General features: G+C 35.2%; 1 long non-coding RNA gene across 1 annotated transcript; it reads left to right on the forward strand.

The window, feature by feature from the left end:
- Positions 1 to 15,095: 15,095 nt before the first annotated feature.
- On the forward strand, positions 15,096 to 17,926 carry LOC133296508 (uncharacterized). The gene is made up of 6 exons (XR_009749514.1): positions 15,096 to 15,356; positions 15,460 to 15,571; positions 15,751 to 15,797; positions 15,883 to 15,940; positions 17,241 to 17,367; positions 17,501 to 17,926. It is a non-coding gene; the product is annotated as an uncharacterized LOC133296508 (long non-coding RNA).
- Positions 17,927 to 23,913: the final 5,987 nt, after the last annotated feature.

The following is a 23,913-nucleotide window of genomic DNA, read 5'->3' on the forward strand; positions in this document are numbered from 1 at the left end:
GGTTTCTTAAAAACTCTAACCCTAAATTTCACCTCCTCTATATATTCATTAGTTGAGGGTGGAGGCTAGGTCAGATGTTAGAAGAGATTAGAGAGAAAATTTGAGATAAATATTTGATTGTTTGAGCAAAACTTCATATTTTGCATTTGAGAGATCTCTAGAGAGAGTTTGAGTGAAACATCTCTAGGGTAGTTTGGTTATCACTATTGTTAGAGAGGTTGAGTTAACCACCACATTGGTGATTCTGATTATTTGTAACCATTATTTTCATAGTGAATTTCTGATCTAGACTAGGTCCCGTGGATTTTTACTTCTTCATTGAAGAAGGATTTCCCACGTTAAATCTGGTTGTGTTCTTCTTCTCTCTCTCTCTCTCTCTCTCTCTCCTGTTTTTTGATTTTTCGTTTTGATATTTCCGCTGCGCTACCTGACCTGGTGAAGTTCAGGCCGAGGTATTGCCGAGATCCGCGATCAGGATCTTGTTGATTGACTTCCGCACAAAGGCTGCTTAGCCGAGTTTGAGGGAACCGAGTTTCCCCAACAGTGGTATCAGAGCCCGAGTTCGACGGGTTCTAAGGAGACGAGATGGAGACCAGTGGCATAACCAATGATGAAGACATGTTCAAGTTGACCGCATATAATTTCACTTATTGGAGACCGATGATGGAAGATCATCTCTACTGCAAAGATTTACATGAGCCCACTATTCTTGATGAGAGACCGGCATGCAAAACTGATAAGGAGTGGGAGATCCTGAGTCGGAAGGCGGTAGCCACGATCAGGAAATATATTGATAAAAGCCTCTTTGAGCACGTGTCCGAGTTCACGAACGCGTATGAGTTGTGGACGAAGCTGGAGTCCATGATTCAGAAAAAGACTCCCAGGGATAAAGCATACCTGGTTCGCCGACTTGTGAAGCTTGAATACAAGGACGACATGAGCATGATTGAACACCTCAACACCTATAAAGGTATTGTGAATCAGCTGTCAAAAGCTGAGATGAAAATTGATTATGAGATGCAGGTTTTGATGCTACTGAGCTCGCTGCCAGAAAGCTGGGATACTCTGGTGGTGACTTTGAGTAATTCAGCTCCAGAAGGAAAGTTGAAGATGGATGTCGTGACAGACAGCCTCCTGAGCGAAGAAGTCAGGAGAAGAGAACGAGGTGTTTTAAGCACGTCTGAGGCCAACGTTGCTGAGAACAAAGGAAAATCTGACTCCCGGGGTAGAAGCAAAAGCAGGGGTAAAGGTCGTGACAGACGAGAAAAGTCCAGAGGTCGGTCAAAGCCGAAATATGAGTTGAAGTGCTTTTACTGTGGAAAGACAAGCCATAAGAAGCCAGACTGCTGGACCCTGCAGAATGATGAGAAGAACGGCTCTGTGAAGCCGGATCAGATTATTCCCAAGAAGAGGGAAGACAAGAGCACCACTGCGGTGGCTGCCAACCCGGATGCCGAGATATTCCTCCTTGGTGAGGATAATTATTTGAATGTTGCATATGATGACTGCACCTGGATTGTTGACTCTGGTGCCTCCTTCCATGTTACTCCACACAAAGGTTTTTTCTCCTCTTACCGAGGTGGTGATTTTAGAGTCGTGAAGATGGAAAATCAAGTGACCAGCAAGATTGTTGGTGTCGGTGATGTAACTCTGACCACAGATGTCGGATGCCGACTTGTATTGAAAGATGTAAGGCATGTTCCTGACATGCGTTTGAACCTAATCTCGGTAGGCAAGCTTGATGATGCCGGGTTAGTGAACTACTTCGGTAGTGTTAGATGGAAGCTGGCCAAGGGAAACTTGGTCGTGGCCCGAGGTAAGAAGGAAGGCTCCTTGTACGTGATGCAAGGACATATCAATGGCAGAGAAGCCAATTCTGTTCGAGATGAACCTCGCTTGGAGCTATGGCACAAGCGCCTCAGCCACATGAGCGAGAAAAGGCTCCAGATCCTGAACAAGAAAGGATTATTGACCGGGTTGAAAGGCCAAGCGTTGGAGAGTTGCACGCATTGCCTAGCTGGAAAGCAGCACCGAGTTTCTTTTGTGAGACCGGATCAACCAAGACGACGCAGGTATATTCTTGACCTCGTCCATATTGATGTCTGCTCCATGTCGGAAAGATCCTTTGGAGGAGCTCAGTACTTTGTTTCATTTATTGATGACCGTTCCCGCAAAGTGTGAGTATATTTGTTGAAGTCTAAAGACCAGGTACTCCAATCCTTTAAAGAATTCCATGCAATGCTTGAAAGGGAGACTGGCAAGAAATTGAAGGTGGTCCGATCTGATAATGGTGGTGAGTATTGCGGCCCTTTTGATGCATATTGTAGAGCGGCCGGGATCCGACTTGAGAAGACGCTCCCCAAGACTCCACAGTTGAATGGACTTGCTGAGAGGATGAGCATAACTATTGAAGAGAAGGTCCGAAGTATGTTGTCCAATGCCGGATTGCCGAAATCATTGTGGGGAGAAGCCGTCAAAACAGATGTTGACTTGATCAACCTCTCACCATCACGGCCACTTGAAGGAGAAATTCCAGAAGAAGTCTGGACAGGTCGAAAAATGGCCTATAATCAATTGAAGGTGTTTGGATGCCGAGCTTTCGTGCATATCCCTAAAGATGAAAGGGCTAAACTTGATTCAAAGACCAAAGAATGCATTAATCTTGGTTCGCCGAGATGTGAGTACGGGTTCCGACTTTGGGATCCAATCAATAAGAAGATAGTGAGAAGCCGAGATGTGATCTTTCATGAAGAGGAGAACATTCATGACATCTCGAAGCCCAAAGTCCGAGTTACTGTCAGACGCGAAGAACTCAATCCTCCTGTCCGAGCTGAAGCAGGAGGAGAAAATCAAGAGAATGAAGAAAATGATGACTAGCAACAAGCTGAAGATGACCAAGACATTAAGGTTCGAGTTGATGATGAGATCCGGTATGAGAATGATGAACTGGGTTCTCAAGCTGAAGAACAGCCGAGATATCCAACTCGAGAAAGAAAAACCTCTACGAGATACCCATCTGATGAATACACCGTTGTTGCTGAAGACAGTGAGCCTCAGAGTTATGATGAGGCTGTGATGAGCTCAGAGAAAGAAGAATGGAAAAAGACAATGCAAGATGAGATGAAGTCTCTGCACGAGAATCAGACTTATGAGCTGACCGAGTTGCCTAAAGGAAGACGAGCTCTGAAAAATAAATGGGTCTACAAGATTAAGAATGAAGAGAACGGGCAAAAGCTGAGATACAAAGCCCGAATTGTAGTGAAAGGCTGCAATCAAAAGAAATGAGTAGATTTTGAGGAGATTTTTTCTCCTGTGGTGAAAATGACCTCGGTCCGAACCGTGTTAGCTATGGCAGCTTCGATGGACCTCGAGGTAGAACAAATGGACGTGAAGACGACATTTCTTCACGGTGATTTAGAAGAAGAAATATATATGGAGCAACCTGAAGGATTCCAAGCTCCAGACCAAGAAGACTTGGTATGTCGTTTGAAGAAGAGCCTCTATGGCTTGAAGCAAGCACCTCGGCAGTGGTACAAGAAGTTTGAATCATTCATGACTGATCATAAGTTTGAGAAGACAGAAGCCAACCACTGCATATTTGTGAAGAGGTATGAGGCTGGAGATTTTCTGATTTTGTTGTTATATGTTGACGACATGCTTATTGTAGGGAAAGACAAATCGAGGATAGTCGCTCTAAAAAAGGCGTTGATCTCGTCCTTCGCAATGAAGGACCTCGGCCCTGCAAAGCAGATTCTCGGAATCAAGATCATCCAAGATAGACAGAAAAAGCTACTGTGGCTGAGTCAAGAGAAATATATTGAGAAGATTCTGAAGAGATTCAACATGGACAAATCCAAAACAGTGAGCACCCCCTTGCTGGACACATAAAGCTGAACCAGAAGCAATGTCCGAGATCTGATGAAGACAAAGAAGAGATGATGAATTAAGGTCCCATACCAATCCGCCGTCGGAAGCTTGATGTATGCAATGGTTTGCACTAGACCCGACTTGGCGTATGCTGTTGGAATGGTAAGCCGGTATTTGTGAAACCCCGGAAAAGAGCACTGGGAAGCAGTGAAGTGGATCTTCAAGTACCTCCGAGGTACGACCGACTTATGTCTCCGATTTGGAGAAGGCAAATCCGAGTTGCAAGGTTACTCAACTGATTTAGGGGGAGACGCCGACTCAAGGAAGTCGACTACAGGATATTTGATGAGATTTGTCGGATGAGCTGTCTCTTGGCAATCAAGACTTCAGAAATGTGTTGCACTATCAACAACTGAGGCTGAGTACATTGCCGCTACTGAGGCAAGCAAAGAGATGTTGTGGATGAAGAAGTTCCTCATGGAACTCGGCCATGATCAAGACAAGTACGAGCTGGGTTGTGACAATCAAAGCGCAATCCATCTTGCGAAGAATTCGACCTATCACTCCCGCACTAGGTATATTGATGTGAGGTATCACTGGATCCGGGATTTGGTGAAAGGTGGAGAGCTCGAACTCGTCAAGGTGCACACTGACCAAAATTGGTCCGACATGATGACAAAGCCGGTTCCAACAAGAAAATTTGAAGACTGCTGTGAAGGAGCTGGGTTGATGCTGAAGCCGACGCATTGAAGTCGGAGGGGGAGATTTGTTGGGCTTCCTCCATCAATGCTAAGCCCAAGCCCATTGAGGGGTTTCTTAAAAACCCTAACCCTAAATTCCACCTCCTCTATATATTCATTAGTTGAGGGTGGAGGCTAGGTCATATGTTAGAAGAGATTAGAGAGAAAATTTGAGATAATTATTTGATTGTTTGAGCAAAGCTTCATGCTTTGCATTTGAGAGATCTCTAGAGAGAGTTTGAGTGAAACATCTCTAGGGTAGTTTGATTATCACCATTGTTGGAGAGGTTGAGTTAACCACCACATTGGTGATTCTGATTATTTGTAACCATTATTTTCATAGTGGATTTCTGATCTGGACTAGGTCCCGTGGGTTTTTACTTCTTCATTGAAGAAGGTTTTCCCACGTTAAATCTGGTTGTGTTCTTCTTCTCTCTCTCTCTCTCTCTCTCTCTCTCTCTTGTTTTTTGATTTTTCCTTTTGATATTTCCGCTGCGCTACCTGACCTGGTGAAGTTCAGGCCGAGGTATTGCCGAGATCCGCGATCAGAATCTTGTTAATTGACTTCCGCACAAAGGCTGCTTAGCCGAGTTTTCGGGAACCGAGTTTTCCCAACAATCATCAAGAGCCGCAATCATATCTGACTTTGATCTTAACTGGACCTTGTCACTCAATAATTTCTGTGCATAAACTACCATTCAATCTGACTTCAACCTTGCAGAATATTAACTTATAACCAATATTTCCTCACTTGACAATAACGAAGCCTCTTTGTTAAAATCAAGCTCATAACTTAAGACTAATACTACTAGTTAGATGGAATACTTATTACGGTTTGGGCATTTGACGAATCCCCAACTATCAACTAACACAAGCCAAATTAGTTATAATTAATTTATTGGCAAATATACTTCTTATATCATTATAAATGAGAAATTTTGCAGTAACACATAGAAAGTCATACGGATCGTGACTTTTTTTTTTAATGTTAGGATCCGCATGCGGATCTGATAGAGCAGAGTTGCTCTAAGAATTAAAAGAAGTACAATGGTTTCTTATTTCTCATGTGGGCTTCTTTACATCAAGACACTATTTATACAAGCTTTGTGAACAAGCCACGTCAATGCCACCTCACTATCTCACTGCTTCGAGCAACTTCTTAATAGCCCATTGACTCATTTTACATGAGCTCATAATTATATTACAAAATCTAATATCACTGTACTTATCTACTAAGCTACTACTGAATATAATCAACTGCCCAGCTTGGGCCCCCAGATGTTCTCCTTGACCTCCTGCACGTAATATTTGTCCCATCTTCAACAGGGACCTTGACTCAAGGTGCAATTCAGGGGTAGAAATGTTGCAAATCCTCTTCCATCTCCCATGAAGCATCTTCTGGTAATGAACTAGACAACTTAACCAGCCATTATCGTTGTTTCTTTCCACCAATACACAACACCCTTGAGCTAAGCACTCCTAAAGGATACTGTATAGGATGATTCTCATGAGCACCATCCAGTAGGGATCTACTACTCCATCCAAACTTCCCACATATGTTCTAACAAGGAGACATGAAATGAGGGATGAATTTAACACCCATCTAGAAGCTTCAACATATAAGCTACTGCACTTAGAACTGTTTCAATCGGAAAAGGTCCTAAATACCTCTTTACAAGTTTTTGATTGCTATGCCTACTGATTAAGTGTTGGCGATAAGGCTGTAGTTTTACTAATACCAAGTCACCTACTGAAAACAGCTTTTCCACACGATGCTTGACAGCTTGTATCTTCATCTGATTTTGAGCTGCTTGTAGGTGTCGTTTCAGATCCAACAAGAGCTCATTCCGATGGTCCAACAACGAATCCACTACTGCCACACGTACTGAACCCCTCGGATAATGAGGAATTAGAATTGGTTGTTTGCCATACAAGGCTTGGAAGGGTGACATACCAATAGCTGAATGCACTGCAGTGTTGTAGTGAAGATCTGCCACACTCAAATACACTGACCACCTTCGACTTTGTTCAGAATAAAAGGCCCTCAAGTATTGCTCCAAGTATTTATTAGTGACTTCTGTCTGCCCATCAGATTGGGGATGATAGGCAGTGTTTGTCCTTTAAGTGGTACCACTCAAACGAAGCAGTGTGGTCCAAAATTGTATGATGAAAGTACTATCTCTATCTAACACCAAAGACGATTTATCCGGGTACACCCGGGTCCAAAACAGTGTGGTACCACTCAAACTTGAAATGGTCTACAACATCAGCTGCTGGTCCATGCATTTTGAGGTCAGATTGGTCCTTGTAATCTTATTCCATAATACAATATGACTTGGGGAGGGGGTTTATGGGTGGATACGAGAAGCGGATAGGATGGAGTGCGCTAAGGACATTGTGAATTTGGTTGAAAGCAACCAATGTGTCATTCATTAATAATATATAGGGTTTGCTCATTCTAAACTACAAAAACAGTGCAAAATAATGTAGTTCCTGTAATAAATACACCAGCAATGCAAAAACGTAAATATCAAATACTTTATTCATTAAAATGATGGAGCTGTGGAATACAATTCCACGTACAAAATAAACCCTATATCATAAACCACTACATACATCAAAAAGGTTTGAATACATCCAAATAGCATCCCAATACATCCAAAAATGGGCTGAATACATCCCAAGCCATACTGAATACATCCAAAAAGTCCTATATACCAAAAAAACCTACTGGATGGAATCAGACTGCGTCTCCTCCCCATTTTCATCCTCCTCCTCCTCATCACCAGACTCAACAGATGCAGCAAGATCCTCCACATTGCGTGCACCTTGCTAGTAGCCAGCCTCCAAGCGTGTCACCCTGTTGTCCATCTGAGTTCGCCACTTGCCTGTGCTATGTCTGAATCCCCTAAACTCATCGGGCAAGGCGTCAAGACCACATGTCAAGTGATATATGGATGCCATGACACGATCAACTGTCCATCCACCCTCAGGAGTTGTCCATCCACCCTCAGGAGTTGTCCATCCACCCTCAACAGACAGAGGTGGTGGTCGTTAGATGTTGGTGGGACGTGCAGGTGCATCATCAGCTGCAGCAGTATCATCATCATCATCGTCATCATCATCAAGGCCTACATCCATATCAAGAATATTAAATATTAAATTTTTGTTAGGTTTAAAATATATTTTAAAGTAAAATATCACAAACCCCACCTGCAGGTGCATCCTCCATCTCAGCATCGTGGTGAAGGGGGATCTCAGGTGGTTCAAGTGCCCTCCTCCAGTACTACATACCAGCGCGGCTCTATATGATCCCACACTGCTTCATCATAAACTCACCAAATATGACATTCTATCCTGAGGCTGTCTTAAGCGTTTCAGTTGCCATAGGTACACCAAACATGTGTAAAATATTCTGCACTAGGAATGCAAAAGGCAATTCAGCCTTCCTAGACTTGGCAGCCTTCCACATAAGGATGCATATGTAGTGCCTCCAGTTCACCTGAATATGGTGAAGGAGAGTCCACAAAATCACAAAGTCACCTTCCATCACCTTCGAGTGATTATGTCTGCGCTGGAAAGTAATGTGTCCGACCACATAATGTAGTATGCGGGGAGACACCAACAAATTGCTCACAAGATAATGAGCAAAATGTCCGGCCTCTGCATCAGTTCTCCTGGTCTCCGCAACAATGGCATCCGGATCATAATCACCAAATATATGATGGGAGTCTCCGCCATACAAGGCTGCATTTGGTAAATCATCAAAGTCAAACCCAAGCAGCTCTGTCCAAATAGGAGCAATGACGACAATATCAATCCCGCAGACACGGGAAGTTAGCTCTCCATGTACTTAATTGAGGTTCTGGTAGAAAGCTTTCACCATAACCTCCGAATACGGGCACTTCATCTTCAGAATCACCAACAGATGTGTCTGCTCAAGAAGTGGCACAATGTCGAATCGTTCCAAATTAAAATCCGGTGATTTTAACTCACATATCTTGTTGCTCATGAAGGACTTCACAAACCTCTCACGGGCATCAGTGTCATCCTCAAATAAATATCTGAAAGGCAAGTCTGGAGCCTGATGCACAACAGCCTGGGGCTGAGAGGATGACGACCCATCATGTCGGCGCTTGGTCCTCCTCTCGGTATCCACCACTCTTTTCTTTGAATTGCATCTGTCAGCCATTTTGTCACAATGTGAAATTGAAAAAACAAAAAACAAATGTAAAATCAGAATCAGAATGCAAGGTTAAGGTTAGGGTTTTCAGAAATTAAACAGTCAGAATGCAATGTCATACTTTAGGGTTTAACTGAAAAAACACAATATTTGTGGACTTGAATGTCAGAAACAAACGAAAATCAAAATGCATTGTTAGGGTTTATAAAAAATTAAAAAGAAAAAAAACGTACATTTCTTGGTTTTGAATTAGTTGAAGGCAGAAACGGCGGTGGACGAAGGATGGTCGAAAGGGAGGAAAGTTTTCCAACCAATGTGGTCAAGGATTCACAGATTTCACCCTTGTGGAAGCTCTACCCAGGTACTTTTGTGTATGGGTGTGACATGGAGGGGGCTGGGTTTTTAAAAAACCTTACCCGCGACATTTACCCGGGTGGCCCTCTCCCCACCCGGATAAATAATTCAACCCTATTCCCAGATTTTGAACAAATCCCGAGTAGCCCACCTGGGTACTCGGGTAGTGTTATTTTTTTGAATTATACTCGGGTAATCCCCTATGTACCTAGGTATTTTACGTTGTGAACAGTAAAACAAAGGCACATGAGTGATATGTTTTGGTTGAAGGGTGAAAGTGTAAATAATTATTAATTAAAACTACAATGGTCAAAAAGCCTATACCTTTGCCTTAAAATTTAATCAAAAAGTTTAAGTTATTAAGTAAAAGTCTCTTTGATAATTTCATACATCTCTAATATGTTCCCTCACACGAGAGCTCATTAAGCTTAAAGGGTGGACAATATACAAGCTCATCTACCTGTGTTAAGAAACTCCATAGTACTGAATTAATTATTAATTAAATAGGGGATGATGATGATCGAACTTGTGATACCGAAACTCTGATACCATATAAATAATCAATTCAACCAAAAAATTTAAAGTGTTATGTAAAGACCACTTTAATAATTTTATATATCTCAAATGCCGTAAAATAAAAAGATATACTATCAACTCCGTCACTCAATTGAAGAACCGTAAATATATTTTGAGTCTTTATCTATGTCAAAAAAGATTTTATTTAAACGTGTTTACTCAATTGTAAATAAATTTCAATTAGTGTGTTATAGAAACAGTTAATTTATAAAAATTATAATTTAAATATGTGAACTTGGGATTTTTAAATTATTAAAGTTAAAATAACAGCAGAAAAAGGGATATATTAGCAAGGCTTTTTTTGTTAAGCTATATATATTAGCAATGCTAAAAAGTAAAAAAGCAACTTAAAAAAACAAAGATTTGACATATATAGTCGTAACTTTGTTTTACTTTTTGTGCTGAGTTCTATTTTTTTTTTTTTGAAATATTACAATCGGTTCATTGCTTCGTAATCCGATTCGAGACGGGTCCAGGATTAAAGCTTTAGGGCTCGTTTGGTGGACATGATAGGATAAGGGTAAGATATGATACGGGGCTGATAAGGGTAGGATATAATATGAGACTGATAAGCCTATATCATATCCTGTGTTTGTTGAGCATCTGATTAGGAATCTGATAAGATTATATAAAAAGAGAAAAAAGAAATAATAAATAAAATATAATGCAATAAATACAAATATATTGGTTAGAGTGAGGATATTGGATAATGTGAGGATATATTGGGTATTAAATATTATTATCCTATCCTGTTGAATCCTAACCCAGCTCCCCTATAGGATAAGAAATCATGTATTAAATAGGATAAAATGAGGTAATAGGATAAGCTAATCATATCTTATTGACCCACCAAACAAGAGATAAAAGTAGAATATGATAAATTATCTTATTCTATCTTTTTTATCAGGTGCTTTAAACATATCCTTAAACTCCTCCCAAAAGTGGGAGTGCCCCCTGCTGAGTTCTATTTTAAATTTACATTTTCGCGGAATATTGCATACCATATAGCTAACTGCTAAGGCCCAGTCTAAGAAAATGGAGAGAGAAAACATGAAACGAATTAAGGAAAAGCAAGGAGTAATGAGAGTCACGTGAGCTCAGAAAATCCAACATCAGAAGTGAAATAAAGAGATCCAACATAAAACAAAGATAGATTATGAGATCACCTATCACTGCCCCCTGCTGTACGTGAAGGCTACCTCACTGAGAAATATCACTAGGATGTTTGGCTATTACAATTGAAATGCCTCTTCTGTCGTGCAAATTGGTGGATAAGTTTATGCCTTTCTGAAATATACTCTCTCTCCTCATTATGCTCCCTTCCTTAGATACAAAAAACTGGCCTTTAACTCAAAATTGCATTCTTGCAACTCTTCCTTCCCCTCCTTTTCTATTCCCAACTATTTCTTTCTCTGGTCAGCCCGTGTTGAAATGTCAAAATCCAAGCTTGTATGTCCTGTCACCATCACCTTAGATTCTCACTCTCTGGGCATGTCAATGGAATGCATCTTTTCTCTTTTTTTTTTTCCCCTCTCTCTCTCTTCTTGTTCTTTTCTGTTCCTTATTTTAATGAGCACAGAGATGGAACGCAGAGACAACTTCGTGTCTGCTTTTGATATTTTTTCCTACCTTCCTGCGTTAGTAACCACAAATATTGTTCGAAGAATTCAGCGTGAACGGTTGAGTGAAATTTTTTTATATTAATTAAGAATGAATTAAGTGAGCGTATAAATGGAACGATCTATCTACCTAATATCTTAATGTTTTGAAATTCATCTAATATTGCCGCTCACTCGATTCATAGTTAAAGATCTCTCCACGTTATAAGCTCCCGTGCACCGTCCAACAAATATCACAAGAAACTAAGAAAAATACAATGACGGAATGAATCTCTAAGGTGGTGTTTGGTTTATGGTTTTTGAAAACTTTCCTATACAAATGAAGCAAGCATTTCAGTTTGCACTTGTTTGGTTCAACATATTCACTCAAAATTCCCATCCATCCAATTTGCATTGCTTTTTCAATTTTTTCAATTTGCATAGGAATTGGTACTGTTTAGAAAGACAAAAGGTAGGTGGTTTTATTTGGAAAGCAGGCTAAATCACTGTGCATAAAATTTCTTGCAGACGATTATATCCTTCTGATAATTAAATTAACTATGCTTTCTTTCAACTGCAGGATGAACTGATGTGAGCTGCAACGTGGCTATACTTTGCAACGGGACAATCTATGTATATGAAGTACATACAAGAAGATGTCATAAATGCTAGTGTGGCAGAATTCAGTTGGGACCTTAAATAATGGAGTTGATTTAATTATAAAAAACACATAGATTAAAAAAATAAAAATAAAAAAATAAAATTAAACCGGGGTTATTTTTGTAAAAATAGCTTTTTTCTCATCTATATTTTACCTACACCCAAACATAGACTTTATAAAAGTTACCTAATTTTCCCATCAAAATTTTATCCAACCAAACAACTTTTTTTACATTTTCCTATCAAACTCACATTCTAACCATTTCCCTAGTAATCACATTTCTCTATTATTCATAAAATTTTCTCCTCAACCAAACGCCCCCTAAGGGGCATTTGGTACACGTCATTCTCTAGGATTTTCGGGAAACTGAATTTTTCTAAATTTTTAATTTTCGAATATTATTGTAAACTAAATGTAAAAATCATCTACCAAACAAAAAGGGGTATTGAAACTCAAAGCAAATAAACAAAGCGAATATAATTTCTCATGTTGAAAAAATTATATTATATTATGCGTACAAAAAAATTTGAATGAAACTCACTTGTAATTATATTTTGATTTTTGTAATATTAGAAATTATATTCCTATAAGTAAAGCTATACACGTTCTAAGGCTAGTCTCTCGCTCTTGTGTACGAGTTTCCAAAAGAGAGTGAAAATGATATAAAACTTCATTATTGGAGATTGGAAGATGTATAGTATTTCGAATTCGATAGGTACAATGATGCAATTATCAGATTGGAATGTGCTTAAACTTGACCGGATCCTTCGAATCGGCCTTGAGCCTTCCGAATAATGCTCACGTTTCGCGACATTATAACTCTTTTATTAAACTTCTTGCGTTGCTATCTGCTTATTAATGGAAAAAGACTATGAAAGATGTTTCTTTTTTTGGTATTAGAGTTTTTTAAGAGCAAGCATTAACTAACCTGCCAGGAATGAGATATGAAAAGGAAAGCTAACCCCCGAAACTTGTTATTAATCTTCCTCTACACGAGAACCAAACAACATGGAATCTCTTTGTGCGAAGGACATAACAAGTTTCCTGCTTTTTTTTTCGGGTATGATGATCGCGCGTTTTCCACATTAATTGCCAGTATACGCCATCAATGAAGACCAATCTTAATCTTCTTTTTTTTCTTTCTGTAAACAAGACCAATCTTAATCTTAAGTAAAGAACTTTAAATACATTCGATATGATCCAAACTTTAATTTTGATTTTGATTTCTATTTTTTACACAATAATTTTACTTTCTCAACTCTATCATGTGAATTATTAGTGTATTCATCGGAAGGGGGCTAGAGAGAGGTAATGAGAAATTGTTGTTTGATGTTTCATTATACTTTTTAAGGAAAGAAGAAAAATTTTATAATGTGATGTTGTGGCGTGAAAAAAGTTTAAGCGGTATTAATAATATTTGTAAACAATAATTGTAAGTTCAAATGAGTTTATTTATTCTTCTTAATCACTTGAGTTTGAATTTTGAGAATTGAAAATATAATTTTGTAAGAGGGACATTTTATTTGAGTCCAATTATGCTTGAACTGGATTAAATCAAATAACCAATGAACTGAAGAAGAAATAAAAAATATTTTTAACATTAATTTTATCCCCTTTAGAGGTTTTATCTAACATAAATCAAAATCATTGTATAGATGATTATAGTTATTAAATCGATCTAGCTCAATCATTCAATCAAATAAGTATATGAATAAGCATGAAATCGATGAATTGGATATAAACTACATCTGACTGATGTTAGACCGGTATCGACACAATGTAACTTGCCTAATTTTTTTAGTAAACAATTAACTAAATTTTTCATATTCAAATTTTAAGGATCCTTGTTAGTGTATCATAAAAAATACTTGTTAAGAATTTCAAGATTTGTACTAAAAAAAAAAAAGAATTTCAAGATAAAAAATACAAATAAATTTTTAATATATTAACTATTTTAAATTTTTTCGGGTAAATAATTTTTTTATTCTTTAACGAATACCCTTATTAGAATGGAAAAAATGTGTCATTTTAAAAAATGTAAAGTTATGTCATTTTAAGAAACAAAAATAAATAGATAAAGAAGGAGGGAGAATTGACAAAAAAATAAATATGTAGATCTCACCTCTTTGTGAGAGTAAAATAATATAAATTATATCATTTTTTTTTTTTGGAGAATAAATATTTTTTCCTATTAATATTATAAACAAATATACTCAGAAAACAAGCATCCTAGACCTAGATGTTCATCCATATAAGGCATCTGTGTATTATATACCAGGCTCCTCTTTTATAGTAATCTGTGAGAAACGTAGGTCAACCATTGATGAAGACTAGCATGGCAGGAAAAAAACAGAATCTCATAAAGAAAAGAAGTAAAATATGCTTTGTACTAAAAAAAAAAACAAAAAAAAAAGTAAAATATGAAAGAGAAGTGTGAACATAACATAGTTCACAGTTGGCAGCGTATCTAATCTAAGGGTGATTTGACACCGCGTGCAGAGTCCAAACAATCTTTCCCGACGGCCAGCGACAGCGTGCAGCACACAGAGAATTCAATACCCTATTCTATCTAACAACTCTATCCTATGCCTATGCCTATTCCTATTCCTAATTGCCTATCCTTGTCACAGTATCACGTCACTCCAAATCCAATCCTTTCTTCAACTTTGAATCTTTCCATGTAAATATATGTGTTTGTAATACGGAGATAATTTCATCTAATGCAGTTAATTAAGAGCGAATGAGATTTCTTTTTTCTTTTTCAAATAAGTCTTATTTATTTTTTTATGAATTATATAAGATAATTTCATATCATGTAATATAAAAAATATATTTTCTTAAATATTTATAATTTTATAATTTGAATTTAATGTCACTACAAAAAAATAGATGATTAGTAAAAGTTAGTTACTGTAGCTTAAAAAAACCACCATTAAATAATATAAATTTTGGCAGGCTTTAGACCTCCACAGTTTATTATTGTTTTTGTACTTTATATTGCTTTATCTCCATTTAATAAACCTTAACGATCGTGTGACACCTGTCAATTAATATGCTCTAAAAAAATTTAAAATAATAAATTTTATTATGCAATAAAAAACGAGTAGTATCTCCAAACGCCACACCTTTTCTCTCTCGCTCTTTCTCTTATCCAATTCTCAGCCCTCTTTATTTATTCTCAAATTCTCAGTCTCACAATCTACTCACAACACACACCAGCCTTTTTAAATTCTGATTTCTTAATCTCTTTTTTCATTCTAATTTCTTCATTTCTCTTTTTATTTTTATTAGGGTTTGGACCTGTGTTTCGTTTGCCAAAATCATGCCTCGTTATCTCTCTTTCTCTCCTCTGCTATTTGTGGTTTTTCTTACCAATCGTGAGTAATTTTGGGATTTCAAACTCTTTAATTGTTTGGTTTAGATTTTGTTTTCAATTTTGATTGGGGAATTCATTTCGCATCGCATAAATTTCGCATTCAGTTAGGGGCACCGCCATGGACGAAGCCGTGAAGGCGTAGAGGAAGGCGGTGCTATCGTCGCCGAGGTCGGTGACATAGATGATAAACGAATCGCACAAGTTCTACTAATACAGGTATTATTTGCTTTATGTTATGCAAACACTTGAAAAATGATTTTTATATTTTTTTATATGTTACTTCTTCGGTGACACGGAGAACAAGCTTTCTTGGCGCTGATGATTTTTATATTCAAGGTGTTCATGGTTTCATATTTTTCATGATATTGTGTAACACCTTATATTTTTGTCTACAGTTATTGTTCGTGGACTATCATCTTCTGCATCATGGCAAGATTTGAAGGTATTGAAATTTTCATACTTAAAAACTGAATAACTATTTAAATCACGATCACCTTATTAACTACGTTTTGAATATTTGGTTTCAGGATCATATGCGAAAAGCTGGCGATGTTTGTTTTGTTGAGGTTTCCCGTGATAGTGAAGGTAAACTTTCATTTTCATTTTTGTTATGCTATATTTTTATTAGACTGTTACCATGAATAACTATGTTTAATTATGAAAAAATTACAATATATACATTAACAAACTTCTATTCATATAGGAAAAGATATGATATAATTAGTCTTCTCCCTACTTATTGATGTGGCAATTATAAAATGTATAATGGATACCTTTTCTGGATGGCTTTTTAATACTTTTTGACACCGGTAAAAAGCTGGCAAGGGTGTGCCTTTGAAATTATGTTTTAGCTTTGATTTCGATTGAAGATATGTTCTTTCTACCTGTTTTACATTAGATTTATGCTCTAGTTTTATGAAATATGGAGTTGGAATGTATCTCTCATTTAGGAAAATATTTGCAATATCTCTTATTTAGGTTTCCTACACCCGACTTTGAGGTTTCCTATCTATTTCTTCTAATTGGATATTTGAGCTCTGCTTAAGATAGTTGACATTTAAAAAGTTTTGCAATTTTGGTGAAACTTATTGAAGTTGATCACATAACTAGAATTTCATGTTGATTTTGTAATCATGTGTTAGTTTTTTTGTATACTATCCATATTATCATTGAGAACATATGTTAGACACCCTCCTATTATTACTACAGTGTATGTTAGGAAGATAGGGAAGGGCAGCAGAGGATTGGATGCTCACATGGGTAACGAGGAAAATAGGAGAGATAATCGTTATGGATATTTGAAATGTAACAAATAGAATCAGTTGGAATGAAAGTGGTCACAGGAATGGAGGAGGGATAAGATAGGAGTAAGCAAGTTTCGAGTGCTCACCTAACAGCTTAAGCTGCTATGAGATGAAGGCTCATGAATTATTTTTATCTAACAGTCTATTTTCTTTCCTGTTTTGGTGACTGTTTTGCGTCAGTTCTTGTACAAATCTCCTTCTAATACTAATATCACTTTTAATATCAGTGGAAGAGAAGATATTTTAGTAAATATTTTTAATGAAACAGTGCTCTATTTTCCAGTTTCATATCAACTTACTTGAGAGGTGCTTATGAAGGTGAAGTCACTTTCTTATCAATTCTTTTATGTGTTTAACATATCAATAGTGAAGCGGAGCAGCCAAGGAAATCAGGGTTTTCTTTGCATTTTCCTTTTGCAAATGACTTTGACTAGTAGATGAAGCTTTGGGAAGTTGTTTAATTTTACATTAATTAATGCTAATGAAAAAGAAGATTGTTTTTTCTTTCTTTCTTTTCCCACTCAGTTTTAATTCACTTCTGTAGTGACTAATACTTAAGGTATTATTTGCTCAATTGAAAGGTCAAACCATCCCCAAAATGTAGTTTGTTCAATGGAATCAACAAAGAGCTTAATCTTGGATGAAAGTGAAGAAATTTCATCAGATCTTCTAAGGCCTCTATTACGTAGTGTAAGAAAGGAATGTCAGGTAACATACTTTGCACTATATCAATATTCTTTTCTTTTCATCTCTTTTATTTATTTGTTTTGGTTATTTGTAATTTCGTGTCCTTTTATATTTTTATTTAATTTTGTCAATCTGGTGTATTTTATTTTTCCAGACTATTTCTCCTTGTTCTTGGACACTGGGGGAGAAAGTAATTAGCAATTGTGCTGTTAAGCTGAAGCCTTATCTAATAAAAGAGGTGGAGTCCTCTGGCATAGCTCTCAATGAGTATGCACACATAATAACTGATATTTTCCAGAACGGTTCTGAATCTCCCCAATGTGATCATTCAGATGGTTCTGAGAAGGCAGTGGTACATTTTACTTGTCCTGTGTGATACTCATCAGATAAACTGGTATAGATAACATGTGATATTCTTGATCTTAATTTTGCTTCATGTTGGAAACCATGCAAATTTAATTGACCTGCAAAATCTCTAGAACCTTGACTGTTGCTATTGCTTCATTAGTACATTTTTTTCTTAATTTTGTTTCAAATAACCAATTTGAAATATGTTTGTGGTTATATGTGTTTTAAATCATAAGCATACTGGTTCTCCTTCTTGAAACCCTGCAAAAAACATATTTCAAGAAGGAGAACCAGTATGCTTTTTAGATTTCATGTAAGAGAAATAAAATATTCTTTGCCAAATATTTGATTAGGATTGCATTGCATAATAGATTAAGATGTGATTATTAAAAATAGGGCTCATTGCATATTATTTCAGTGTGGAGAAAATACAATATTCATGAGAGGAGAAAATACAAGAGAGAGAAGAGAGAAGAATATACAAGAAAGAAAAGAGAGAATTAGATTTTCAAGATTATGATTCTTTCTTGTGCATCAATTGAAGAGCTTTCTCAAGAACATTCATTCATATATTCATCCTTTGGCTAAGTGAATATTTATCCATAGAAATTCAGATTACCTATATGCTTGAGGAAAAGAAGCACTGAGGTAAGTCATTTAATTGTAATTTTCTTCTTGACCTTTTTGAATGTCTGTACTGGGAAACTTGGATACCAGTTCTTGTGCTGGGAAACTGGGAGACCAACATGTCTTTTTTTCTTGGAAATTGAGAGTAAGTTGAGAACCCTTGTGTGATAGAGTTTCGGAATTCTAAAGGGTTAGGATTTCGTACTGGGAAACTAGGATACCAGTTTGGGAATTTGTGTAAGGGGTAGACTAGGAAACTAGGATACTAGAGAACTCTTTGTACACAAGTTTCATAGTGGAGTTGCCCGTCGAATTTCAGTATTCGATTATAGAGCCCATGGTTTTTCTTCCCTTTTGAGTTTTTCACGTAGAAACTATTGTGTTAATATCTCCCCATCCTTATCTTGATTAATTGCTTTGAGTTAATTTTAATTAGCAAATTATTTTTATAAAACTCAATTCACCCCCTTTGAGTTCATCTGGACCAACAGTTATGAGTAGATTGTGAGACTGGGAATTTGAGAATAAAGAAAGAGGGCTGAGAATTGGATAAGAGAAAGAGCGAGAGACAAAAGGTGTTGTGGCGTTTGGAGATGCTACTCATTTTTTATTGCATAATAAAAATTATTGTTTTAAATTTTTTTTAGAGCATATTAATTGACGGGTGTCCCACGATCGTTAAGGTTTATTAAATGGAGATAAAGAAATATAAAGTACAAAAGCAATAATAAACTCTGGAGGTGTAGAGCCCGCCAAAATTTATATTATTTTATGGACATTTTTTTAACCTTCACTAGTCACCTATTTTTTTTAGTGTCATCATGCCGTTTATGAATTTTATCATATTACCTCATTCCTGAATCGATGTTATGTCTACTTTGATTCTTTTTCTCGCGAGAGTTGCCACTTTTTATTTGGTGGTGTATCCCTGCATGAAATTTTCTTTATAGGCTAATATTTGGACTCAAGCAAATCTATCCGGCTACGAATCACATAAGCCCTATCCCATAGGGCAATATATCGTTTTAAAAAGAATATGTAATCACCTTAAACTTTAACCTTTTATGAATTAGTTATAAAATTTAAAAAAACTTACTTAAATTTTTTTTATCCAAACCGTTTAATTTAATTCGAGCTTGCACAAATATTAAAAGCAGTTCTCTTAGAGCCCATTTGGATAAATTTTTAAAAAAATGAATTTTTATGCATTGCTTTTTTTAAAATAACTTTTTTTAAAAGATACAGTTATTTTACGTTTAGATGTATGATCTGAAAATCACTTTTACATAAAAATATTGTTTGGATGTTAAAATAAAAAAGCACTTTTTACATATAAAAAGAGAGATAAAATAGCATGATCGGGGGATAAGGAGAGATAAAATAGGCATGATATGATAAGGTTAAAATTGTATTTTAAAAATTTATATTATCTTTTTTCCAAATTTTTTTTTTATATTATCTTTTAATTTTTACTTTTTTCAAAAGCAACTAACTACTGGCTATAAAAAAAAGCAGAATTTAAACTTTTATTTTAAATTTTACTTTTTTAAAAAGTTGTTATCCAAACATCTAAAAATTCTCAAAAGGACTTTTATTTTTTAAAAAATAACTTTTTTAAGAATAAAAGCTCATCCAAATGGGCATTTAATACTGATTTCTTAATTTCAAAACTTACACTCGATATATCTGGTTAAGAAAATAAACTTTTTATTTATGATTATTTTATTATTTTACTCTTTCATTAGTCAGCGTTAACCTACTAACAAACTTATTTCACGATACAATCTTAATCTTACATTTGAAGGTTTTTCGACCATTGTAACCTTTCACTAATAAAAAATTACCATCTTGCTCTAATTTATAAACTACTTCAGAAATTTAACTTTCTCAACAAACATAACACCAATCTACCCATGTTTGACCGTTGACCACCCAGTTACCCAGGTAGAAAATTATTTACCGGGTACACACCCGGTTACCCTGGTACATATCCTTTTTTACCCTGGTACACACCGGGTTACCATGGTACATATCCTTATTTATCCTAGTACATACCTGGTTACTCTGGTACATGTCCTTATTTACCCTAGTACACACCCAGTTACTCTGATACATATCTTTATTTTCAAAGCCCTACTGTGAATCCAACTCAAATCCATCAATGAAGAAAACGTGGTTACATGTGTTTGTAATTTGTATGAAAAATTTGTTAAGAAAACATCCCTTTTAGCTAGAGCGAGTATTAGTGAGGTATGCACATTGAGTCCCTCGTCTATAATGTATAAAGACATCATTGCATATCCATAATTTTTTGTGAATAAGAGTGAAATTATGTATATATTTTAAAATTAATGTGAAGTAAGACGTTTTTATAAAAATTAAAAGCTTTAAAATCCAAAATTTTCATACAAATTACAAACACATTTAACCATGTTTTCTTCATTGATGGATTTGAGTTGGATTCACGGTTGGACTTTGAAAATAAGGATACGTATTAGAGTAACTGAGTGTGTACCGGAGTAAATAAGGACATGTACCAGGGTAACCAGGTGTGTACCAGGATAAATAAAGATATGTACCGGGGTAATCGAGTGTGTACCAGGGTAAATAAGGATATGTACCAAGGTAACTAGGTGTGTACCAGGATAAATAATGATATGTATCAGGGTAACCAGGTGTGTACCCGGGAAAATAATTTTCTACCCAGGTAAATGGGTGGTCAACGGTCAAACATGGGTAGATTGGTGTTATATTTGTTGAGAAGATTAAATTTTTGAAATAGCTTATAAACGAGGACAAGATGATAATTTTTTATTAGTGAAATGTTATAATGGTCAAAAAGCCTACATTTGAATGATATGTGAATTGTTTAATAAATTATTCATTCAAATGTTTATTATTGGATATACTATATGAATAGAATGTTACAATTATATCACGTCAGAAATCTATTTAAGGCAACTAGACAAAAGAAACAATTACTATAATAACTAATGAATTACCCGTGCGATGCCTGGGGAAAAAAGAACGAAATCGTTGTCGCCGTCGTTGGTTAATCATCGCATTGGTAAATCAACACCTTCATCTTATTATCAAGCTCTGAACGATACTATGGTGGAGGTATAAACATGAAGGAACAACAAATAAAAAAGCAAACATGTTACTTGGGAATTATGTGAAATAAAAAAGAATTATCTTGTTATTTTGTGCTATTTTTGAACTTTAAAAGGCTACAACATTCACACGGAACTTATAAATATCAACCACAAACAAATCTGCAACTCATGGGCATTGATTGTTATGTAAAACAAATATAGTTATGTACTCAATAATTCATTCTTTAAATATAACCACCAATGAACCTTCTCCTTTGTATTATTATTCGATATGATCCCGTCTTATTGTTTCAACCGTACATAAAATTTGCTACAAAATGAAATCAATTAATATACATGAAGAAAAAAAAATCAAATGTTATGCTGATTGTTCATTTTGTTTAGATGCACTTTTATTTATCACAATATGATTGTTCATTTTATTTAGATGTTTGTTTATGAAATATTTACAGTAGTAAATCTAATTATCTTAATCATACAAAGATAGGTTTGTTAGAGAGTAGATATAAAGGGGGAAACATGTTCGCGCGCGAGGTGGGCAGGCCCTCCGGGCCTAGCTCATTTTGCCACCTCTAATTGTCAACATTTTCTATCAACTTATAATAGGCTTTCGTATTTATCCATATAAAAAAGATTCTTATACGTACGTCTAGATTACAATGTATCTATTTTTTCTATAGTTGTACCATATATATTAGATGAATAGTTCAAAAATATTTGAGTTAGTACGTTTAATATTTTAACAAACATTTTATAGTTGAAGTTAAATGTGGTAATATCAAAAGACCATTCATTTGCTTAATTACATAAGTATAAATAATTGTTCACAATATATATATATATATAAACATATATTTAATGCATCATATTTAATTTGAATATGGTTAGTTTAGATGCTTGTTTTTGAAATATTTACAGCAATAAATCCAATGATCAGCTACAAAAAGATAGATTTGTTAGACAGTAAATATAAAAAAAAATGTGTTGGCGGGCAAACTCTACTATTTGGCGGGCAGGGTGGGCTGGCCCTCTAGGTCCCATTTTATCACCTCTAATTATCAACATTTTATATCAGCATGTAATAGATTTTTATATTTAAAAATCATAAGTTATGTCTAATTTATATTTTAAAGTGACATATAATTTTAAAAAAATTAAATGGAAGTATAAGTGTAATTTTACTTTGATTTAAGTATATATATTCGTTTACCAAAAAAAAAGTATATATAATCAATTCATTTGTTTTACTTCCAAAGAATTGGCTGGTATTACTCCACAATTTGATATCATGACTAATGTTGATTGTAAGTTTAATAATAACATCGCTTAAAAAAAAACTTTTTCCATTTGTTTTGGACAAAAAATAAAATAATCATTAAGTATTTTTAATTTTTAAAAAAACATCAATAGTACAAAACTTAAAATAAGAAATAGAAATTTAATTATAAAATAAGAAAGGAAATTTTTTAATTTAATTATAAAAAAATATTGGTAGGCCGGTACTCCGGACTGAATCCAGTTTGCAACTTCTAATTGTTAGCATTATATACCAGCAAGTAATAAGTTTTATATTTATCCACATAAAAAAATTCTTATAGTTGCATCAAAGTTTTTATATTTTATCTCAGAGATGAATATATTTTTATAACAATCAGAATTACAAAATAATAATAATAATAATAATAATTTTTTTGCAAGAATTTGTGTCCTTAGTATTTTGAATTTTACAAATTTGTATTTACAAAAACTAAAATCAGCTTTAGAAATATAATTATAAAAGAGGAAGTATGAAATTTTAATTTAGTTACAAAAATAAGTTGGTGGGTCAGCCCTCCGGGCCGAGCTCAGTTTACTACTTGTAACTATCAGCATGTAATATGTTTTTATATTTATCCAAAAAAAAGTTCTTATAGCTGCATTTAGGTTTTTATATTTTATCTCAAATACGGACTTTCATTTATTGCAATCACATTTAAAAAATAATAATAAATAGTTATTTTTTGCAAGGATTTGAGTCGTTAGTATTTGAAATTTTATAAATTTATATATACAAAATTTAAAATCAGATTAATAAATTTAATTACAAAAAAAGAAGTATGAAATTTTAATTTTATTATAAAAATTTGTTGGTGGGCCGGCCCTCCGGGCCGAGCCCAGTTTACGACCTCTAACTATTAGCATGTAATATATTTTTATATTTATCCACGCAAAAAAGTCTCTTATAGTTGTGTCTAGGTTTTTATATTTTATCGCAGAGATGAACTTTCATTTATTACAATCAGATTTACAAAATAATAATAAATAATTATTTTTTTCAAGGATTTATGTCTTTAGTATTTGAAATTTTAAAAATTTGTATTTATAAAAATTGAAAACAGATTTAGGAATTTAATTATAAAAGAAGAATAGTGGAATCTTAATTTAATTATAAAAATAAGTTGGTGGGTCGGTCTTTCGGGCCGAATCCAGTTTGCCA

Source organism: Gastrolobium bilobum, unplaced genomic scaffold (genome assembly GCF_033153095.1).
Source record: "Gastrolobium bilobum isolate Gb01-03AN ecotype WA unplaced genomic scaffold, APGP_CSIRO_Gbil_v1 utg23025, whole genome shotgun sequence".
In the NCBI taxonomy this organism is placed as follows: domain Eukaryota; kingdom Viridiplantae; phylum Streptophyta; class Magnoliopsida; order Fabales; family Fabaceae; genus Gastrolobium; species Gastrolobium bilobum.